At 41.2% G+C, this 22,547-nt stretch overlaps 1 protein-coding gene across 1 annotated transcript in view; it reads left to right on the top strand.

Moving 5' to 3' along the window:
- Positions 1–12,612: 12,612 nt before the first annotated feature.
- The window catches only part of LOC127525948 (uncharacterized), a 121,654-nt gene continuing 111,719 nt past the window's right edge, over positions 12,613–22,547 (top strand). Inside the window, exon 1 of the mRNA XM_051919344.1 lies at positions 12,613–12,659. The gene's annotated coding sequence lies outside the window, so the exon portion shown is untranslated. The remainder of the gene's footprint in view (positions 12,660–22,547) is intronic.

Here is a 22,547-nt window from a genome sequence, read left to right as displayed (position 1 = left end):
AAGATGTTGGTCGTAAATCAAGTTGTTCGCATGTCAGGCCGGTCGTATATCAAGGGTCGACTGTATTTTGGTTTTAAGAACGTTTCCTAAATAGGAACAAAGGAATTGGAGAGTAAGAACAAACAAAACACTGTAGTAATAAAATATTGTTACTCATGGGGTTTGTCATTTTTTTATTTTTTAAATTGGAGAGATTATATTTAGGGATTTTCAACCATTTTTATTTGTTTTGACAAAGATTTTTTTGTTTTACTTTTTGATGTTTTAACTTTTTCTGTCCTCAGTCAGATTGCTGGATATGTCTTTGTGTGTTTGTTTGCCTAGATACCTTTCAGTCTTTATAGTTTTGACCTGGCCCACCCTTTTACTATGATTTTTGTCTCGCGTATTGTCTCCTGGTCAAACTTTTCAATCACAATATTTCTTGAGGCGTGCCAATAAACCATTTAACAAAAATCATGTATTGGCTAGATCAAAATGTTTTAAAAGACATAAAATAGTTTTGGAAAAATGGGTTGTGTTGAAACAACTGAAAGGTATGTTAACTGTAATTCAAAAACTGGTAATATGTAACCAACTCTGTTAATGGCCCTTAACACATTTTGCTTTGTTATACTGTATTTACCACGTTCAGACATGCTACTGCACACATGTAAAACAGATGGTCATCCATAATGTCTCAGTATCTTTTTTGTAATTCTCTAATGTCCAGAAAACAAACTGATTTTCTCCATAACATGCAGTTTAACACTAACTGGCACAAATGATTACCTTTCTGGAATGTTTTCAGGAGAGGGAGGGAGGGAGGAAGGAAGTCTGACAGCTCCCACTGCCAACTCCACCGATCTGCTTGATATGTGGCTAATGGGCTTTGGCTTTTACCTGCCTGGGTGCCCCAGGCATACTGTCTCATGTTCTACTATGGAGTAGCCATTCAGTTCAGGTTTTCTCTGGCTATACAAAAGGAACTAAAATAATTTAAACAAGAGGACCGCTAACTTTAGACCCCAAGAATTTCATCAAATTCGTCACAGGCTTGGGCAAGTATAGTATGATAACACCCACATCCCGGCAGCTGATGATGGCAGATCATCCTCTCCTACCCAACATTCTTATCATTGCCTTCAGTAAAAATTTAAAAGTGCTGTACAAAATGCTTGCCTTTTATTACATTATCAATCTCACTGACACCTTCCTGAATCACCCATCTTCATTTCTAACTTTGACCCATTTTGACCTGACCTTGGTTCCAATAGAAGTTGGTTGGCAGTCTATATTCATGGCTATGAAGTGCCATGAGCGCCCCACAACTGACCATTAACTGATGTAGCTGCAGCTCATGTTGAAAGACCATTTGTTTGTTACTTCTTAGGGAGTGCATATCAATTTCTGTACAGTGATTTATCAAACTTCAGGGATTCTTAGCATACCACCTAGTGGTGCAGATGGTCTAATCCTACCTTTGTCAACTGTCCATAAAAGTGGATGTTGGACTTACTGTCCCACTAGTTTTAATACAGATTGTGCAATGTCATCACTGTAATCACATTAATGTTGGTAAGACATTTTTATAGTGTTATTAATACAGTGATCCCTCGCTATATCGCGCTTCGCCTTTCGCGGCTTCACTCCATCGCGGATTTTATATGTAAGCATATTTAAATATATATCGCGGATTTTTCGCTGCTTCGCGGGTTTCTGCGGACAATGGGTCTTTTAATTTCTGGCACATGCTTCCTCAGTTGGTTTGCCCAGTTGATTTCATACAAGGGACGCTATTGGCAGATGGCTGAGAAACTACCCAACTTACTTTCTCTCTCTCTCTCTCTCTCTTGCGCTGACGTAGGGGTGTGTGAGCAGGGGGGCTGTGTGCAGCTGCTTCCTGAAGGACATGCTGCACAGTGCTTCGCATACTTAAAAGCTCAAAGGGCACGTATTGATTTTTGACTTTGTTTTTCTGTGGCTCTCTCTCTGTCTCTTCCTGCTCCTGACAGAGGGGGTGTGAGCTGCCGCCTTCAACAGCTTTGTACCGGCGGTGCTTCGCATACTTAAAAGCCAAAAAGCCCTATTGATTTTTTTTTTGACTGCTTGCTTTGCACTCCTTTGAAAAGGAAGATATGTTTGCATTCTTTTAATTGTGAGACAGAACTGTCATCTCTGTCTTGTCATGGAGCACAGTTTAAACTTTTGAAAAAGAGACAAATGTTTGTTTGCAGTGTTTGAATAACGTTCCTGTCTCTCTACAACCTCCTGTGTTTCTGCGCAAATCTGTGACCCAAGCATGACATTCTAAAAATAACCATATAAACATATGGTTTGTACTTCGCGGATTTTCCTATTTCGCGGGTGGCTCTGGAACGCAACCCCCGCGATGGAGGAGGGATTACTGTACACAAGAACTTAAGGCTTGAATAATGATGATGTAGTCGTTGCTGTCGAATAACATGCTTGTAGTTGGATTCATATCAGATGGTGGGCAGATCTTCCCAGTTGTGCCACAAGTTTACATTAAAAGGCATCATATGAACAAGGCAGGTACAGCGTCTTTAAGTCCATGAGTAGAATATGATACATACTAGTGGAGGTTTGTAATTGTTTCTTCCAAAGACCTTGTGCTTAAGTTAACATGTTATAAGTGCAGGGTCATAATTAATCAATCATTTCTGTGGGTGAGACAGAAATATAAATATTAATCATGATGATAAATCTTTTCTCCATTGGCAGATAATATAGATGAATTTAGACAGCCAGTGGATCATTGTCTTTTAGTGTTTATTGTAAATTGCTCACTTTTACACTATTGACCATTTGCGTATATAGTCAGTCTTCCTCCAGTATTTTTTCTACTCCATCTGATCATGCTAGATAAACTCTGTCCAGCATTAAAAAGGCATCTTGGATATAAAATTTATGTCAGTTCACCTCAATACACAAAATACCACAATAGCTGAATACACAGTGACTTGACAGTTCAACCATCTTATTTCAAAGTGACATTCTTCATTATAGATAGATAGATAGATATGCAGGCAGGCTAGTTCTGAATTCTTTCCACCTAGTTCTATCCTCGCACTAGTTCTTCATCCTTTTTGTCTTCAACAAGCTGCCCCTCAGATAAGGTGTAACAGGGCTCTGAACTGTCTATTTAATTAATGTCCTCACAGGTGGTGCAGTGGTAGTGCTGCTGCTTTGCAGTAAGGAGATTGTGGGCTCGCTTCCCAGGTCCTCCCTGTGTGGAGAGCACTTTGAGTAGTGAGAAAAGCGCTATATAAATGTAAAGAATTATTATTAATGTATCCCACTTAATCTCTTCAGAGTCTTTTATATTTTCAGATGTTCCAGATGTAAGATCCTCTTCATTCTACTGGTGACTTTCTCCAAGTTCACAACTTGTTTGAAAGGTAGTTGAGACAAGCCAGTGCTTAGGTTTCCAATGTTAGAAGCATATCGTTAATTTAAAATCCATTTATTAATATCAAGTGACAAGCCGGATGCCAGATCACAACTAATCTTAACATTAATATATTGTTAAAAAGAGAGAGAGAGAACACTGAACTTTTGTAAAAGGCTGCTTCCCACAATGCACTCAGAAACTAGTCAGTGATGGAACTCCATTTCCAAGAATGAGTATAGTGGAGCTGTTTTGGATGATCTGTATACATATCAGAAGATGATCAGTATCCATTTTTATGATTATAACCTTTCAAGTGGACAAAATAATAGATTTTTGAACCCTGCCTCTGGGAGTACAGTATATTTTCTAATTCATATGATTGTTTCCTCATCCTCTGGAAGTGGAGTAGAAGATTCCTGACAAAACCTCCCAGACGAAAAAGGTTTTAACTGTGAGACATGCAAAATAGGATGAATTTTAAAATGTTGAGATAGTGTCAACATATAAGAAATTGGAGTTTCTTTTTTCTTATCTTCTTGGAGAGTCAAGTTTGGCGGGCTGTCAATTAAACATGGCCTATTAAAGCCAAGGCATTCTTTGTGTGATGTTGGGCTATACAAAAATAAATTGCTGTTGATCTTTATCAAAGTAAAGTCAGTTCCAATAAATCTAGGGAGTAGTTATGTGGTAATTATTACTTTTTAACAGAATCTACCCTTGAGTCTGTAATGAACACAAGGCTGAAGTTAGGTACGTATTCGGCCGTCTTTTTATTCGCTCCCAGCTATATGCTTGGTTGAAACCCACGACTGTACTTTTTCACACAGGTTTTGCAAACTAGTTACTTATTCTAAAGACAAAATATTGCAAATTTATGACTGACTCCTTTATCCAACATAACATTTACTTACCACTGGTTACATTTCTTATGCCCAGTGACCCCGCACCGTGCCGCACAGACAGGTGAAGTGACTTGGTCATGCTCACACAGTGTAAGTATCAGGACTTGAACCCACGAACAAGGGGTTGAAAGTGCAAAGTCTTAACCACAATCCCCCAGTGCTTTTAAATCTACAACGTGTATATCATTTGACATGATATAAACATGGTCCATTCTTTGAAAAGCTAAATATTCCATATTTAGCACAAGCATGGGTGGGTTACATCATATTGGGCCACCTTACCTTTCACAGTTTTGTGACAAGGCAGATGCATTTTTTTAAGATGCAGCCGAGTTTTGCCCTGCCCAGTGCAGGTACCAGGGTGAGACTGACAAAGTACTGCCACTCTAATATCTGATAAATGGGATTTACTGTGAAATTTAATGGGCACTGTAAAGGGTTAAATCACATTGGACCACCTTAATTTTCAGTTTTGTGACAAGACAGATTCCTTTGTTAAAGCTGAGTTTAACATTTTTAACCCGTACTTAAAAATGCTCCCATAACTGCCTTTATTCTTTTGGGGTATGTAAGTATGCCCCAGTTCTGCACATTGCCCTGGAGTGATTCTTCCTGGCAGGATGTCTAGAGACCCTCTATGGTGGAGGGATGGCACCACTGAACAGCCGTTTTCAAATACTGCCACAGATTCCCAACAGGGTTAAGATCAGGGTTTTGACTTGGCCACTCCAAAACAATTACCTTTCTGTTTTTGAGCCACTCCAGTGTCTCCTTGGCCTAATGCTTAGGGTCATTGTCATGCTGAAAAATGAATCTTCTCCTGAGTTTTAGATTCATATCAGACTGGAGCAAGTTCTCCTTCAATGTTGTGCAGTATTTGCCGATTCATTGTCCCTTCAACTCTGACAAGATTCTTAGTCCCAGCACATGAAAATCATCCTCATAGCATGACACTGCCACCAACATATTCCACTGTAGGTATGTTGTTTGTTGCAGCCTGGGCAGTGCTATTGTTACGCCACACATACCCATTTGAAGTCTGAACAAAAAGTTCTATTTTGGTGTCATCTGGCCATAAAATCTTCTCCCACATCTTAACTGGGTCTTTCTCATGCTTTGTGGTAAACGCCATACGTGTTTTTACGTGCACCTTCTTAAGGAATGACTTCTTTCTTGCTATCCTCCCTTATAGGCCTGTTTTATGGAGAACTCTTGAAATTGTGGACCCCATGCACCTTCACTCCAGTTTCAGCCAAAGAGCACTGCAGAGTCCTGAGAGTGACAGTTGGATTTCTAGTCACCTCTCTCACCAGTTGATGTCTATCTTTGATGTTTAGTTTTGAAGGACGGCCAGTTCTAGTCAGAGTCAGTGTGCTGTGATGAACCTTCCACTTTCTGATGATGGATCCATCATTGCACAATGGGGCATTCAAACACTTTGATATTTTTATAGTCATTTCCTACTACCTTGTGCATTTCAATAACTTTGTTTCTCACATCAGTACAATGCTCCTTTTGTCTTCATTTTTGCAGTGACTCTCCAAAAAAAGACTACGGTCTCTTTGAATAGATCTTTTTTTATATCCAGAGAGATAGAAAGGTCCCACAAGTAGCACCTCATGTTTAATTATGACTGTTAAATGACTGTCACCTTTGTAATTAATTAGTGTAAACCTGAAGCTTCCAAAGCACAGAGGTTTAAATGCTTATGTAAACACTAACTTTGGAGTTTTTCTTCTTCAGTTAAATGTCTACAGAAAATTATTTATTTTGACTTTAGAAATGTTTCGTTACAGCATAAGAAAAAATACTGAATGAATAAATGTGTATAAATCTTTTGTGTTGCAGAAAATTATGATGACTTTCAAGGTGATTGAATACTTTTGCATGCCACTGTATGTTTGTGAAAGGACTTGGTGGTAATTATTTTTAACATCTGAAATGTTCACGGGACTGAAGGTAGGTTTGCATTCAGCTGGCTTTTTATTCACTCCTAGCTAGCATGCTAGCAGTCAGCTACTTATTGACAAACCACCTTCTTCTTCTATGTTAACAGCAAGTCAAAAATATTGTACAGCGTGTACATTAATCGGCAAACTGATATATTGAAAAAATATTCCAGATTTAGGACTTGAACAGGTTGAAAATGTTAAACTCAACTTTAACAAAAGAATCGGTGATGGACAAGTTTATATTATGCCAATTAATATACACGTTGTAGATTTGCAAGCATTGGGACATTGCAGTTAAGACTTTACACTTTTAAACCCTGCATTTGTGGGTTCAAGTCCTGATAATGACAGTGTGTGACCACGAGCAAGTCACTTCACCTGTCTGGGCGGCATGGTGCAGGATCGCTGGGTATAAGAAATGTAACCAGTAGTAACTAAATGTCATGTTGGAGAAGGGCGTCAGTCGTAAATGTGCAATATTTTACCTTTTGAATAAGTAACTAATTTGCAAAAACTGTGAAAAAGTACAGTTGCGGGTTGCACACAAGCATGTAGCTGGGAGCGAATAAAAAGACGGCTGAATACGTACCTAACTTCAGCCTTGTGTTCATTGTAAGGGTAGATTCTGTTAAAGAGTAATAATTACCACCAAGTCCTTTTGCAAACGTATTGTGCGGAAAAAATACTATGCTGTTTAAACGCAGATCCCTCTCCTACCCACTTCTCTGCATATTCCATGATTGTACCAGCCCTTGAGTTCCTGTTTCTTGCCCCTCCCATTTCGGCTAAAAATCACATGAACAACCAATATAGTTTGCATGCAGAACCAATATAGTTCATACACAAAGTCGCAATAGGGTGCACACACAGAACCAGTATGTTTTCTATGAGAAATCAACATAGTACAGACATACAACCAATAGAGTTCAAGCACAAAACTGACATATTACCCACATGAAACCAGTGTAAGACGTGCATGAAACCCATATAGTGCATACACAAATCCATTATTAGACTGGCACAGAACACAAACCAATGTTGTTCATATGCAAACCAATAGCAAACGAACTGATACCTGTGATATACACGCGCAAATCAATATAGTTCATATGCAGAACAGTGCTGTGCATATACAAACGGATATAGTTCATGCACAAACCGATAATATATAGACATGAACCAATATAGTTCATATGAATGAACCCAGTATTGTTCACACGCAAACCAATTATGTATGCACGCAGACCGATAGTAATTATTCATAAACCAATAGTGTTCACGTGTAAACCAATAAATTTCGCACACAAATATATGCTTTATGGCCTGATTGGCCCCTCATAAACAAGCAGGTTACGAAGCCTTGTGCTGTGGTCGAGTACAATAGCACAATGGGCAGCATAGATTGTACAGATAACAAATTAACATTTTTATCCTGAGCAAACAAAAGAAATACTATAAAAAGATATTTTGCCATCTAGTGGAACAATGAATTTGGGATGCACTCATCTTATACAAACAAAAAGCTGGTGAAACTATATCTCATGCAAACTTTACATACCAGCTTGTAGAACAAATCATTGCCACAAATCCACCGTCCACACTTCCGCTAAAGAGAATGTCTTATTGGTAGACATTTTATTGATTATATACCTCCAACAGAAAAAAAACAATCCAACTTGTACAGTACCTGTGCAGTGTGATGTTCAGAAACTGATAAATCTGGAATGAAAATCTTAAAAGAAACCTGCTAATATTGTCCCGACTGTGACATTGGATTGTGTCTTTCACCGTGCTTTAAGATTTACAACACAAAGGACTAATTTTAAGATTATATACTGTATTGGCATCATTAGTAGTATTATTATTACTGTTACTAGGGGAGCAAGCCTTTGGCCCCCAACACCCAGATGCGGCCAGTCTGCCGCTTGCGTTGTGAAGAGGGGGGCTGAACGCACCCCAAGGAGACGCGGTTGCTCCTCCGAAACCCCCTCTTAAAAGGTGATACAATGGGAATCAAATACAGTTTTTTTTTTACCTCCTCTTTGCTCAATCAGCTGCTGGATTGCTGCTGCTGCCATGCCGCATGATCTGCATCTCTCGCAGTGCTTCAAATATTTAAAAGCCTGTACAGTTGCTGTCCTACTCTTTGTCTTTTATTTCCGATCCTGGGCATGGTTAAATCTCTTGGCACTCTTGGTTAAGTCTCGTGAGTTCTTGGTATTTTTTAGTTTATAAAAACAGAATAAGAATCTGAAAATCTAACAACATCACATTAAAGTTCGATAAATTCTGAAAAGAATGATAAACAACATATATATGTAGGTTTTAAAATAAGCCTGATTTAAAGTGTGACAAAAACATGACATAAAAAGGGATTGTGTTAACAAAATGCTTTAGTTACCTCACATTTTTATGCAATCGTTTTGTTCACCCCACTGAATTAAAGCTGAAAGTTGAAGTCTGCACTTCAACTGCATCTGAGTTGTTTTATTTAAAATTCATTTTGGTAATGTACAGAACCAAAATTAGAAAAAAGTTGTCTCTGTCCAAATATTTATGGACCTAACTGTATATCCTAATATATAACATTTAACTTTTTTACTTTGTTCTATGATAACAGTTTACATACTGTATAAGAATTCTTATTCTATAGAACAAATGTTTAGACAAGACTTTTAATGATTGACTATTTTGGGACCTTTGGCATAGGGGTATTATTAGAATGTATCATTTATCTGAGTACTCATTGGTGGGACTGAAATGTTTATTAGCTTTATATTAGGTAGAATGCCTAGTGGGGGCTGGGTGGTCTCATGACCTTGGAACCCCTGCATATTTTGTTTTTTGTTTTTCTGTTTTTTCTGTCCTCCCTGACCATCTGACCTTACTTTATTCTTTTTTAATAAGTATTGCTTAATTTTTATATTTTTTCTGTTTTTCTTTCTTCATCTTGTAAAGTACTTTGAGCTTACATCATTTGTATGAAAACGCGCTATATAAATAAATGTTGTTGTTGTTGTGGCTACTATACATAATGGACAAAACTATTGAAATGAGCTGTTCTCTGAAGACTAATCAGACTTGCTTTAGAGAATTTTGATGCACACATAGTGAGCTTCCATCAGTTGATGCAAATAAAGGATGTCTTTGGATTTCATTTATAATGATGACACATTTCGCCTCAAATACCTGCATTGTTCCTGGGGTGTGAATCTCCAGTCACTGAGTTGGATCGCAATAGAAGAATCTTCCTTGCTACTGCTGAGTTGACTTAGTGTGGAGGGAGTTCCTAGTTGGGCCAGCGTGGTATCAGGTCGGGCAGGGTATGCAGATGTTTCAGGAACTGTCAGTGAATATTATTTAAGAATTTATTTTGTGCTTTTGCGGATTTCACAGTTGTAGTCTATTAGATAGGGCTAAGTATGTTTATTACAAGAAACTTACAAAAAATAAAATAAGAGTTACAGTATGAGAGAACTCTATGTGAGACATCTTAACTGCCTAAGAAGGAGCTTACTTCATTTCAGAAATTCACTGGGATGCACAGGAGACTGCCGGTGAGTATGAATATTGCCAATTTGCTCCTCACCATGTGGCATCTGGGTCGTGGAATTGACCTTAAGAGTGGCCAGATTTTGGGTTGTGGTTCAGGGGAGTCACCCTTCCTGTCTGTTGCTGTACCTAAAGTTCATGACTATGGTTTTTCTACACCTGTATGCCAGTGCCTTGCAGGATACCAATTTCGGGAATTCAATGAGAAGGTCCATGGCATTTATGCTTTCAGAAGAAATTGCCAGTACTGAACCCAGGGACTTGCTGATTAGTAGGCAATTTTGTATGGAGGAGTTCCCCAGATCTTACTCTGGGTTTGACAAAAGTTCTCAGTAGAAAGCATGTGGAAGACATTCCAACCATAAGAAATGCACAGAATTTCAGAATGCTGTATTCCACTTTTCTCCAAGAGACTGAATCTTGTTTTTACCTTCATCTTATATAATAATAATTAGGCCACTGCAAAGCAAGTCCTTTTGGATGTGGGACTTTAGAGGAGCCAGTCTTCTATAAGGGCTACATCTGCAGGAGATGCTAGGTGATGCCGCACTTCAAGCTTGGGGTTGCTGAACTGGAGGAGGAGTTGGCTGGCTTGCATTGTATTAGGGAACTGGCGACTCTGACCCAAGTGTCCTTTAGAGAGATAGTGTGCACCCCAAAGGTGGTGTAGGAGGAGATTCTAGACCAAATAGGCAAAGATAGGTGACTTACGGTTGCAAGGCGCAAAGTAAAGGGTGCACACTATCTGGGGGCATCGACTTCAGAATTGGAAGAATCAAACCGTTTTCTGTTCCTTGCAGAGCTGGACAATGTCTCTGTTGAATCTGATGAGGTAGGCAGGGATGAGGAGCCCCAACAGGCCACCTCACAACCAGTTCCCAGAAAGAAAGAGTTTGTGATAGTTGGGGACTCAATCATTAGTGAAGTGCAGGTTTGCTCCAGAGACAGTCTCTCACGGTGTGTTGCCTTCTGGGAGCGCAGGTGGAAGAACTCACTGGAAGGGTGGATATATTCTTGGCCAGAGCGGTGGTGGATTCAGTTGTTGCAGGGTAGAAGGGTATAGGTTTATGGGGCATTGGGACTCCTTTTGGAACAGATGAGACCTGTTCCGACATGACTAGTTTCATCTGAATTGGAGGGGCACCAATGTATTGGGAAGGTGTATGAGTAGATTAGTTGAGGATTATTTAAACTAGGTAATGGGGAGGGGGCAGGGAGTTTAGGACAGGCCAGGTTTAGAACTGTACATTGAGGAGCGAACAATAGTGTAAAAATAAAAATGTAAATTCTAAGACAATGTTAAACTATAAAAGGAGTAACATATTAAAAACAGCTTGCCTTAATGCTAGAAGTATAAAAAATAAGGCAAGTGAGTTGGAGTTGTATGTTGCAGAGCATAATTATATTATAGTAATAACGGAAACCTGACTAAATAACAAAGATGGGGATAAGTGTAACATAGAGGAATATACATTTTTTAGGAAGGATAGACAGAACAGAAAAGAAGGTGAGGTTGCTGTTTATGTCAAACAGAATTTAAAAGCAAGTCCTCTTCAGTTGGACAATGAGCCCCATCTTAGTGAGGACATGTGCTTTTGCCTGGAAAGCATTAGGGAAAGAGGTCTTATTTTAGGAGTGTGTTATAGACTACCCAATGCATACAGTAATTTCAATACACATCTTTTTAGTAATATTAAAAAGGCAAATTTACAGGGAGATATTATAGTCATGGGGGACTTCAATTTTCCGAAATATTAACTGGGATAGGCTTGCAAATGGCAGAGCACAAGAGTAGGAGATTTTAGAAGTAATCAGTGACTGTTTTTTAACAAAGTACTTCAAAGCACCAACGTGTGGTGAAGTCTGTCTGGATTTAGTATTTTGTAAAAATCAAGATAGAATTGAGGGTGTAGAGGTGATTGAACCACTAGGGTCAAGTGACCATAATATAATACAGTTCTCAGTTGTAAGAGTGCGGATGCAAAGACTAAAATTGTTAAGTATAACTTTGGTAAGGCAAATTTTGAGCAAATGCAGCAAAGTCTAAGGAGGATAGACTGGGATAAGCTTTTAACTATGGAGACAGTCGAGAAGCAGTGGAACAGGTTTAAAAATGATTTGCATGTAATGCAGGACAGGTCATTACCTAAATTTGGAGTTAACAGAAAATTTTTAAAAACTTCGCAGTGGTTTAATATAGCATTATAAAGAAGCTGCAAATGAAAAAAACAGTTATATAAGACATATAAGACTAATAACTCCAAAGTGAATCATAGTGTTATGTGAACATGAGGGCAACGAATTAAGAAGGATATTAGGGAGGCTAAAAGACAGTTGCAGAGGAATAGAGCAGATAACGTGAAAGATGACCCTAAGATATTTTTTCAGTATTTTAGTAGTAAAACAACAGTCATGGAGGAGGTGAAGTGTATTAGGAATAGTAAATGGGAATTAAAAGATACAGACAGTGAAATAATGGATGCTGTGAATTTGCATTTTTCTGAGGGCTTCACAAGTCAAGAAGTGGATAACCTCCCAGCGGTAAATGGGACTACTAAGGAGGTACTGAGTGATTTAGAAATTGTAGAGGGAGAAGTACTGCTAACCCAACCACAGGGGATGTACAAACCAGTGTGTTTCGGTGTGTGCCAGTCCCAAGCCCAGATAAATGAGGAGGGTTACATCAGGAAGGGCATCCGGTGTAAAGTTTTGCCAAATCAATATGCGGACAACAATACAAATTTCCATACTGGATCAGTCAAGCCCTGGATTAACATGACCGCCACCAATACTGTTAGCCAGCTGGGTGCTGGCGGAAATTGGGCTACTGTTGGCCAAAGAAGAAGAGGGGGGAGACTTGTCTGGAGGCAGGAGGAGAGGAGGAAGGTTAAGAGAGTGGAACTGAGGGTAGGAACTTTGAATATTGGCAGTATCACTGGTAAGGGGAGACAGCAGATATGATGGAGAGAAGGAAGGTTTGATATATTGTGCGTGCAAGAGACTAAATGGAAGGGCAGTAAGGCCAGGTGGATTGGAGGTGCATTCAAATTGTTCTATCATGGTGTGGATAGGAGGAGAAATTGAATAGGAGTTATTCTGAAGGAACAGTATGTCAAGGGTGTTTTAGAGGTGAACAGAGTGTCAGACAGAGTAATGATAATGAAGCTGGAAATTGGAGGTGTGATGATGAATGTTGTTAGTGCATATGCCCCGCAAGTTGGGTGTGCATTGGATGAGAAAGAAGATTTTTGGAGTGAGTTGGATGAAGTGATGGACAGTGTACCAAAGATACAGAAAGTGGTAATTGGAGCGGATTTCAATGGACATGTTGGTGAAGGTAACAGAGGAGATGAGGAGGTGATGGGTAGGTATGGTGTCAAGGAGAGGAATGAAGAAGGTCAGAGGACAGTGTATTTTGCCAAAAGGAAGGACATGGTTGTGGTGAATACGTATCTTAAGAAGAGGGAGGAACATAATTACGTACAAGATTGGAGGAAGATACACACAGGTAGATTACATCCTATGCAGAAGAGTCAATCAGAAGGAGATTGAAGACTGCAAAGTAGTGGCAGGGGAAAGTGTAGTGTGACAGTATGAGGCCCTTATCGTCCTCTTGAACCCTTGGACAATACTCCAAACACCAGGTAAAAGTCCAAATATTACTTTTATTGGAACAATAACGTGCACAAAGCATCCTCCACTCCACAATATTCATAAATCAATAAACAATACACTAACCAATCCTCCACACTCCCAGACACTTAGCCACCCTTCCTCCCAGTTCAGCTCAGTATACTGGTTTCCCAGAGTCCTTTATATAGTCCATGACCCGGAAGTGTTTCTCCCTTCTGTCCATGTGATCATGAACACTTCCGGGTCGGATAAAAAGCTCCTTTCTTCAACCTGGAAGCACGTCGTTTCCTCTTGTCATGTGATCATGACGCACCTCCGGGTTATAGGGCAAGTAAGAGTCCAGCAGCCTCCCCACAGCGACTCCTGGTGGTCCCCATGGTATCCAGCAGGGCTGTGCATATAAACTACAAAGTCCATGAGGCCCTGCTGGAATTCGGGGAACGTCCACACGGTTGGGAGAGCTCCACCTGGCGGCCTGGGGGTGAGGGCTGGAATATGAAGCCGGCCACCCACCACAGTACCCTCCCTTTAGCGAAGCCAACTGGGGTGGAGCGTCCAGTACCCCGAGGGACATCCTCCTCCAGGAGGACACGGCCATCGGGTCGTGGCTCTGTTGTCTAGATCCCCCAGAGAACCTAGGGGGAACAGTGTATCGGTTATTCCTACGCTCCCCTGTCCTCTGAGGACAACTTCGCCAAACGTGGCCCGGTCGATGATAGTTATAACAGAGCCGTCGTCCTCCCGGCTGTCTTGCTCCACGAGACCGGAAACACCTCCGGAATTCTGTCAGTTCTGTCTCTGCCTTTTTCTCCACCGAGGCAGGTTCCATAGCCGCCTCTGCGTTTTCTACGCCCTTTACTACTTTATCAGGAGACCCCCATTTGTCTTTTGGGATCTCCTTTTTACTCTGGGGCTTGTCCACAGTCTGGGTCTCTCTATTAGTAAAAGAGAGCCCCTTTCCTGTCTGCACCCCTTTAGATTTATTCTTAGAAGGAGGCGGCGTCTTCAGCACCGTATCGCTCCGGGAGGCACTTTCCAGCTGCCCCGGTTCGATCGGCGCTTCCCCTGCCCCGTCTATTACCAGCTTTAAATCGCTCATACCACAAGTCGGGGTCTTGAGATCCGACTTGCTCCAGGAGGCCGCGTCATACACTTGCCCCGGCTCGTTCGTTCCTTCCCCCGACCACTCGGTTATCGTTCCACAATCCCTTGTTGGGGTTGCAGTGACTTGGCACCCGCTACTTATTAATTGCGGGGCCGAATCGCACTGCGTCCCCTTATAATATACGGTACGGCTTGAGCTTACCTGTACCGCCGAATCAACCAAGACCGGGGCTTCTCGGCCTAATCTCCGCAGGTATTCGTCTACCTTCTTTACCGGCGCTTCGGCCGTCGCTCCCAGGTCTCCGATGATCTTCTTTATCGCCGTCATCATCTGTAATATACCTCGCACGGGCTCGATTAATTTCTCGAGTTCCCGTACGTCTTTAAAGTTATTTATTTTGACCGGAGGCAAGTTTACTTTCTTGTTTTCCTTACCTGCCGGCCGGGAGCCAATGAGCACGTCCGCTGTCGGCACGTGCTCTGACGGGCTTCGCGGAGGCTTCTGGGAATTGGAGTTCTTTTCGTCTGAGGGCCGGGTTGCCTTCTTCGGCGAACTGCGGTCTGTCTTTATTAATTTGTCGACAGACCGATCAGCCACTTCCCGGCCCTCCTTACCTTTTTGCGGGGTGAGCGGTGCTTCGCTCAGCTCCCCCTTCCCCTTTAGAAAGTCCAAGTCCGTTTTTTCGTCGACGTAGGAGCAAACAGTGGGACGTGGACCTCCTCCTTCCCAGAATGCTTCGGGTTGAGTCACGTGTCCCTCGCTGGCAGCCGACATGCGGAAGTCCTTCATCTCTCTCACCGGCTCAAATGAGAGCGCACCACCGTCCTCGGGAGCCTTGTCTGCATCCCACAGAGCCTCCGGATGATTTTTCCTGAGGTATGTGCAAGGTACCAAATGAGTTATTTTAAACTTATCAGCAATTAATTCCTCTGCACATACCTCGTTGCCGTCCTCCTCCGTAGGCTTCTCCCGATCTGTTTGGTCGCTCCTACGCTCCTCCTGAGCGTCGGCCATTGTGAGAAGAGCTGCTCCGCTGGCGCTTGCCGCCCTGCTTACCTCTCTTCTTCCCCATAACGGACTTGGTAAAGGTGGGGTTTTTTCGATGTTTTTCTGCGTGTCCGGACTCTGCCTTCTCCAGGTTCTCTGCCCACAGAAAATTTAAATACAGGTCCTGTGCAAAAGGCGCTAGAGTTTCCTGCCGGCTACGCCACTGTGACAGTTTGAGGCCCTTATCGTCCTCTTGAACCCTCGGACAATACTCCAAACACCAGGTAAAAGTCCAAATATTACTTTTATTGGAACAATAACGTGCACAAAGCACCCTCCACTCCACAATATTCATAAATCAATAAACAATACACTAATCAATCTTCTACACTCCCAGACACTTAGCCACCCTTCCTCCCAGCTCAGCTCAGTGTACTGGTTTCCCAGAGTCCTTTATATAGTCCATGACCCGGAAGTGTTTCTCCCTTCTGTCCATGTGATCATGAACACTTCTGGGTCGGATAAAAAGCTCCTTTCTTCAACCCGGAAGCACGTCGTTTCCTCTTGTCATGTGATCATGATGCACCTCCGGGTTATAGGGCAAGTAAGAGTCCGGCAGCCTCCCCACAGCGACTCCTGGTGGTCCCCATGGTATCCAGCAGGGCTATGCATATAAACTACACAGTCCATGAGGCCCTGCTGGAATTCGGGGAACGTCCACGCTGTTGGGAGAGCTCCACCTGGCGGCCTGGGGGTGAGGGCCGGAATATGAAGCCGACCACCCACCACAGTAGTTAAGCAGCATAGGATGGTGGTGTGTAGGATGACTTTGGAGATCAAGAAGAGGAAGAGAGTGAGGGCAGAGCCAAGGATCAAATGGTGGAAGTTGAAAAAGGAAGACTGCAAGGTTGAGTTTCGGGAGAAGGTGAGACAAGCACTGGGTGGTAGTGAAGAATTACCAGACAGTTGGGAAACTACAGTAGATGTAGTAAGGGTGACTACAAGAAGGGTGATTGGCGTGACATCTGGAAAGAGGAAGGAGGAAAAGGAAACCTGGTGGTGGAATGGGGAATTATAGGAGTGTATACAGAGGAAGATGATGGCAAAGCAGAAGTGGGATAGTCAGAGAGATACAGAAAGTAGACAAGAGTACAAGGAGATAAAGCACAAGGTGAAGAGAGAGGTGGTGAAGGCTAAAGAAAAGGTGTATGATGAGTTGTATGAGAGGTTGGACACTAAGGAGGGAGAAAGGGACCTGTACCGATTGGCTAGACAGTGGGACCAAGCTGGGGAAGATGTGCAGCAGGTTAGGGTAATAAAGGATAAATTTGGAAACATACTCACAAGTGAGGAGGTTGTGTTAAGCAGATGGAAAGAGTACTTTGAGAGGCTGATAAATGAAGAGAACAAGAGAGAGAAGAGGTTGGATGATGTGGAGATAGTGAAGCAGGAAGTGCAACGGATTAGCAAGGAGGAAGTAAGGACAGCTATGAAGAGGATGAAGAATGGAAAAGCCGTTGGTCCAGATGACATACCCATGGAAGCATGGAGGTGTTTAGGAGAGATGGCAGAGTAGTTTTTAACCAGATTGTTTAATGGAATCTTGGAAAGTGAGAGGATGCCTGAGAAGTGGAGAAGTGTACTGGTGCCGATATTTAAGAATAAGGGGGATGTGCAGGACTGCAGTAACTATAGGGGGATAAAATTGATGAGCCACAGCATGAAGTTATGGAAAGAGTAGTGGAAGCTAGGTTAAGAAGTGAGGTGATGATTAGTGAGCAGCAGTATGGTTTCATGCCAAGAAAGAGCAACACAAATGCGATGTTTGCTCTGAGGATGTTGATGGAGAAATGTAGAGAAGGCCAGAAGGAGTTGCATTGCCTCTTTGTGGACCTGGAGAAAGCATATGACAGGGTGCTTCGAGAGGAGTTGTGGTATTGTATGAGGAAGTCGGGAGTGGCAGAGAAGTATATAAGAGTTGTACAGGATATGTATGAGGGAAGTGTGACCGTGGTGAGGTCTGCGGTAGGAGTGACGGATGCATTCAAGGTGGAGGTGGGATTACATCAGGGATCAGCTCTGAGCCCTGTCTTATTTGCAATGGTGATGGACAGGTGGACAGACGAGATTAGACAGGAGTCCCCGTGGACTATGATGTTTGCTGATGACATTGTGATCTGTAGCAATAGTAGGGAGCAGGTTGAGGAGACCCTGGAGAGGTGGAGATATTCTCTAGAGAGGAGAGGACTGAAGGTCAGTAGAAACAAGGCAGAATACATGTGTGTAAATGAGAGGTAGGTCAGTGGAATGGTGCGGATGCAAGGAGTAGAGTTGGCGAAGGTGGATGAGTTTAAATACTTGGGATCAACAATACAGAATAATGGGGATTGTGGAAGAGAGGTGAAAAAGACAGTGCAGGCAGGGTGGAATGGGTGGAGAAGAGTGTCAGGAGTGATTTGTGACAGACGGGTATCAGCAAGAGTGAAAGGGAAGGTCTACAGGACAGTAGTGAGACCAGTTATGTTGTATGGGTTAGAGATGGCAGCACTGAGCAGAAAGCAGGAGACAGAGCTGGAGGTGGCAGAGTTAAAGATGTTAAGATTTGCATTGGGTCTGGCGAGGATGGATAGGATTAGGTGATGGGTGTAAAAGAACAAGATGCAGTGGGCAGAAAGATATGGAAGAAGATGATCCGCTGTGGCGACCCCTAACGGGAGCAACCAAAAGAAGAAGAAGAAGAAGAGGGAGGAGTACTGCTCAGATGAAATAGGCTGAAATCAAACAAATAACCAGGACCAGATAATATTTACCCTTGAGTTCTTAAGGAGGCTAATGAGTACATATATAAACCTTGACACATATTTTTAAAAGTCACTGTGCACTGGGGAGATTCCAAAGGACTGGAAAATGGCAAATATAACCCCATTATATAAAAAGGGTGATTGGGCAGATCCAAGCAACCACAGGCCAATAAGCTTAACGTGCATCACAGGACAAATAATGGAAGGAATTATTAAAGATAAGATTCAGCACTACATGGCAAGTATAGGAGTTTTTCTGAACGGTCAGCATGGGATCAGAAGAAGGAGGTCGTGTTTTACTAACATGCTGAAATTCTATTAGGAAGCAACAAAAGGATATGATGAAAGTGGAGCATCTGATATTATTTATCTTGACTTTCAGAAAGCATTTGATAAGGTGTCTCATGAGAGGCTGGTCATCAAACTAAAAGACGTGGTAGTTCAGGATGGTGTTTGTAGAAGGGTAAAGAATTGGCTCAGACTCAGGAAGCAGAGGGTGATGGTGTGAGGAACCTTATCAGAGTTGGCCAATGTTAAGAGTGGTGTTCCACAGGGGTCAGTGCTAGTGCTGCTGCTATTTTTAATATATATAAATGATTTAGATAGGAATATAAGTAACAAACTACAGTGATCCCTCGCTATATCGCGCTTCGCCTTTCGCGGCTTCACTCTATCGCGGATTTTATATGTAAGCATATTTAAATATATATCGCGGATTTTTTGCTGGTTCGCGGATTTCTATGGACAATGGGTCTTTTAATTTCTGGTACATGCTTCCTCAGTTGGTTTGCCCAGTTGATTTCATACAAGGGACGCTATTGGCAGATGGCTGAGAAGCTACCCAACTTACTTTTCTCTGTGTCTCTTGCGCTGACTTTCTCTGATCCTGACGTAGGGGGTGTGAGCAGGGGGGCTGTTCGCACACCTAGACGATACGGACGCTCGTCTAAAAATGCTGAAAGATTATCTTCACTTTGCTACCTTCTGTGTGCAGCTGCTTCGTGAAGCGACATGCTGCACGGTGCTTCACATACTTAAAAGCTCAAAGGGCACGTATTGATTTTTCACTGTTTTGTTTTTCTCTGTCTCTCTCTCTCTCTCTCTCTCTCTCTCTCTCTCTCTCTCTCTCTCTCTCTCTCTCTCTCTCTCTCTCACCCTGCTTCTGACGGAGGGGGTGTGAGCTGCCGCCTTCAACAGCTTTGTACCGGCGGTGCTTCGCATACTTAAAAGCCAAACAGCCCTATTGATTTGTTTGCTTTGCTCTCTGTTTCTGACAGCCTGTGCTCTTGACGCGCACTCCTTTGAAGAGGAAGATATGTTTGCATTCTTTTAATTGTGAGACAGAACTGTCATCTCTGTCTTGTCATGGAGCACAGTTTAAACTTTTGAAAAAGAGACAAATGTTTGTTTGCAGTGTTTGAACAACGTTCCTGTCTCTCTACAACCTCCTGTGTTTCTGCGCAAATCTGCCACCCAAGCATGACAATATAAAAATAACCATATAAACATATGGTTTTTACTTCGCGGATTTTCTTATTTCGCGGGTGGCTCTGGAACGCAACCCCCGCGATGGAGGAGGGATTACTGTAGTTAAGTTTGCAGGTGATACCAAGATTGGTGGATTGGCAGGTAATTTTGAATCAATTAAATCATTACAGAAGGAATTGGACAGCATAAAGGCTTGGGCAGATTTGTGGCAGATGAAATTTAATGTAAGGTATTTAAATGTAAGGCATTGCACATAGGGAGTAAAAATGTTAGGTTTAAGGTCACAAAGGGAGGTCTGAAAATCGAGAGTACACCTTATGAGAAGGATTTAGGAGTTTTATTGGACTCTACACTATCAACTTCCAGACAGTGTTCACAAGCCATTAAGAAGGCAAACATAATGTTAGGTTATATAGCATGATGTGAGGAGTGCAAGTCCAAGGAGGTTATGCTCAACCTTTATAATGCACTGGTGAGGCCTCATCTTTAGTACCATGTGCAGTTTTGCTCTCCAGGCTATGAAAAGGACATAGCATTGCTAGAAAAGGTTCAGAGAAGAGCAACTAGGCTCATTTCAGGGCTACAGGGAATGAATAATTGAAGAAAGATTAAAAGAGCTGAGCCTTTTAAATTTAAGCAAAAGAAAATTAAGAGGTGACATGATTGAAGTGTTTAAAATCATGAAGGGAATTAGTACAGTAGATTGAGACTGTTATTTTAAGATGAGTTCATCAAGAACACAGGGACACAGTTGAAAATTTGTTAAGAGTAAATTTCACACAAACATTTTTTTACACAGAGAACCATAGACACTTGGAATAAAGTACCAAGTAGTGTGGTAGACAGTATGACTTTAGGAACTTTCAGAAACTAGACTTGGTGTGTTTTTTAGAAGGATTAAGTGTATAGGACTGATGAGCTTTGTTGGGCTGAATGACCTGTTCTTGTCTAGATTGTTCTAATGTTCTAAAGTTCTAATCAGGCAACCATTATGTAAATGTGGAAGCTATCAGAAATGCCTGTGCAGATGCACCCTATAAAAGGGGAGCATCTGCACAACTGTCTGTCTTCCATCTAGCACTGACAGTTAGGTAAGCAAGTCCTTTTCAGGATAGAGAACCAATAAAACAGCCATGAAAAACAGCTCCATTCCATATGAGCCACTCACACTAATGTTAAATTGATTGTTCAAGCTTTTGCTCAAAACAAAAAAATGTAAATATCTTATATAAATTTCCAAAGTTCTGAATTATTTTGGGTTAAAACATTAGTTTTAAATGTCTAATATTTGGTATAATGATGGTTATAAAAATATTTATAAATGTACAAAACATCTTTCCTTGAGACCCTGATTAACTTTTAAGCAAAACTGATCTTTTGATATTTATAAAATGCAAAGGAGACAATTTCTTTCAATAATAAAAATGCTGTGGTGTGTGTATCAGAATGGTTCTTCTTTTTCATACTATAAATGTTTAACTTATGTGCATTTATGTAAAGTATGTACAGATAAACTGTTTTGACTAATTATTTACATAAAATATTTAAGAATAAGATATTATTTTTTTAAGGTAGACTCATATATATACATTGATACATTGTTGGGTAGTGTGACAAAATGTTTTAAAAATTTGAAAGTAAAGGTTTTATGGTGGTGCAGTGAATAGCACCGCTGCTTTGCAATAAGATAATTAAAGTTTAAATTTTAATATTTCCTGTATAGAGTTTGCATGTTCTTCCTGTGTCTGTGTGGGTTCTTTAGGTTTTGGATTGGCTCTGGTAAAGGGTATTGAAAAGCACAAATCAGGGGATGGACTCAAGAAAATATCCAAGTTACTGAATATCCTCTGTCTAGTCTAGTTAAATCAATCATTAAAAATGGACAGATTGTGGCACATATGTATATCTGCCTAGAGCAGGCAATTCACAAAAATGTTGCTATCATGCAAGAAGAAGGTAAGTGAAGGAAGCCATGAAGAGGCCTGTGAGAACTCTAAAGGAGTTACAAGTTGCAATGGGGAGACAGGGCATACAGCAACTTAGGAGCAGACCCTTCCCCATTCATAACTTTATGGGAAAGTTGTAAAAAGAAATCCACATGACACCTCTGCTAGAGTTTGCCAGAAACCACATGAAACTCTGACTCTGAAATCAGCTTCAAGAAGGTTCTGTGGTCTAGGTAAGACATAAATCTAGCTCTTTGGACATCACACTAAACAACATGTTTGGCATAAGCCAAACACTGCACATTATGAAAACCACACCATCCCCACAGTCTACAAGAAATATTCTTTCCAGCAAGACTTTGACCCCAAGAATAAAGTCAAAGATACACAGGAATGACTTAAAAACAAAAAATAAAATAAAAACAAACATAATTCAGAAAAATCAAAAACAAATTAGAAAACAATTCAACAAATTGATTTTGCAAAAGCAAATCAGAAAGTACAAAAACAAATTGAATACATAAAAACAAATCAGAAACAACAAATGAAAATGGAGCAGCAAGCAAACAAAAATGATGAAAAATTGGGAAGCATGTTTTTCAATGAGTGGTGTGGTGGAAGCAAGAACACTAAAAGGTAAAAGATATGTTGTATCTTTTTTAGGTATTTTAATATACTTTTTCAGAAAAGATAATGTTAGCATAGGTTTGGTATAAAACCACCATACAAACAGTACATTGTGCATGTTAAATAACACGTCAGTAGTGTGTATACTAGTGTAATAAAA

The sequence above is a fragment of the Erpetoichthys calabaricus genome, chromosome 15, assembly GCF_900747795.2.
Source record: "Erpetoichthys calabaricus chromosome 15, fErpCal1.3, whole genome shotgun sequence".
Lineage (NCBI taxonomy): Eukaryota > Metazoa > Chordata > Cladistia > Polypteriformes > Polypteridae > Erpetoichthys > Erpetoichthys calabaricus.
The sequence above is the reverse complement of the archived record's forward strand: the minus strand, read 5'-3'. Positions and strand labels throughout refer to the sequence as shown.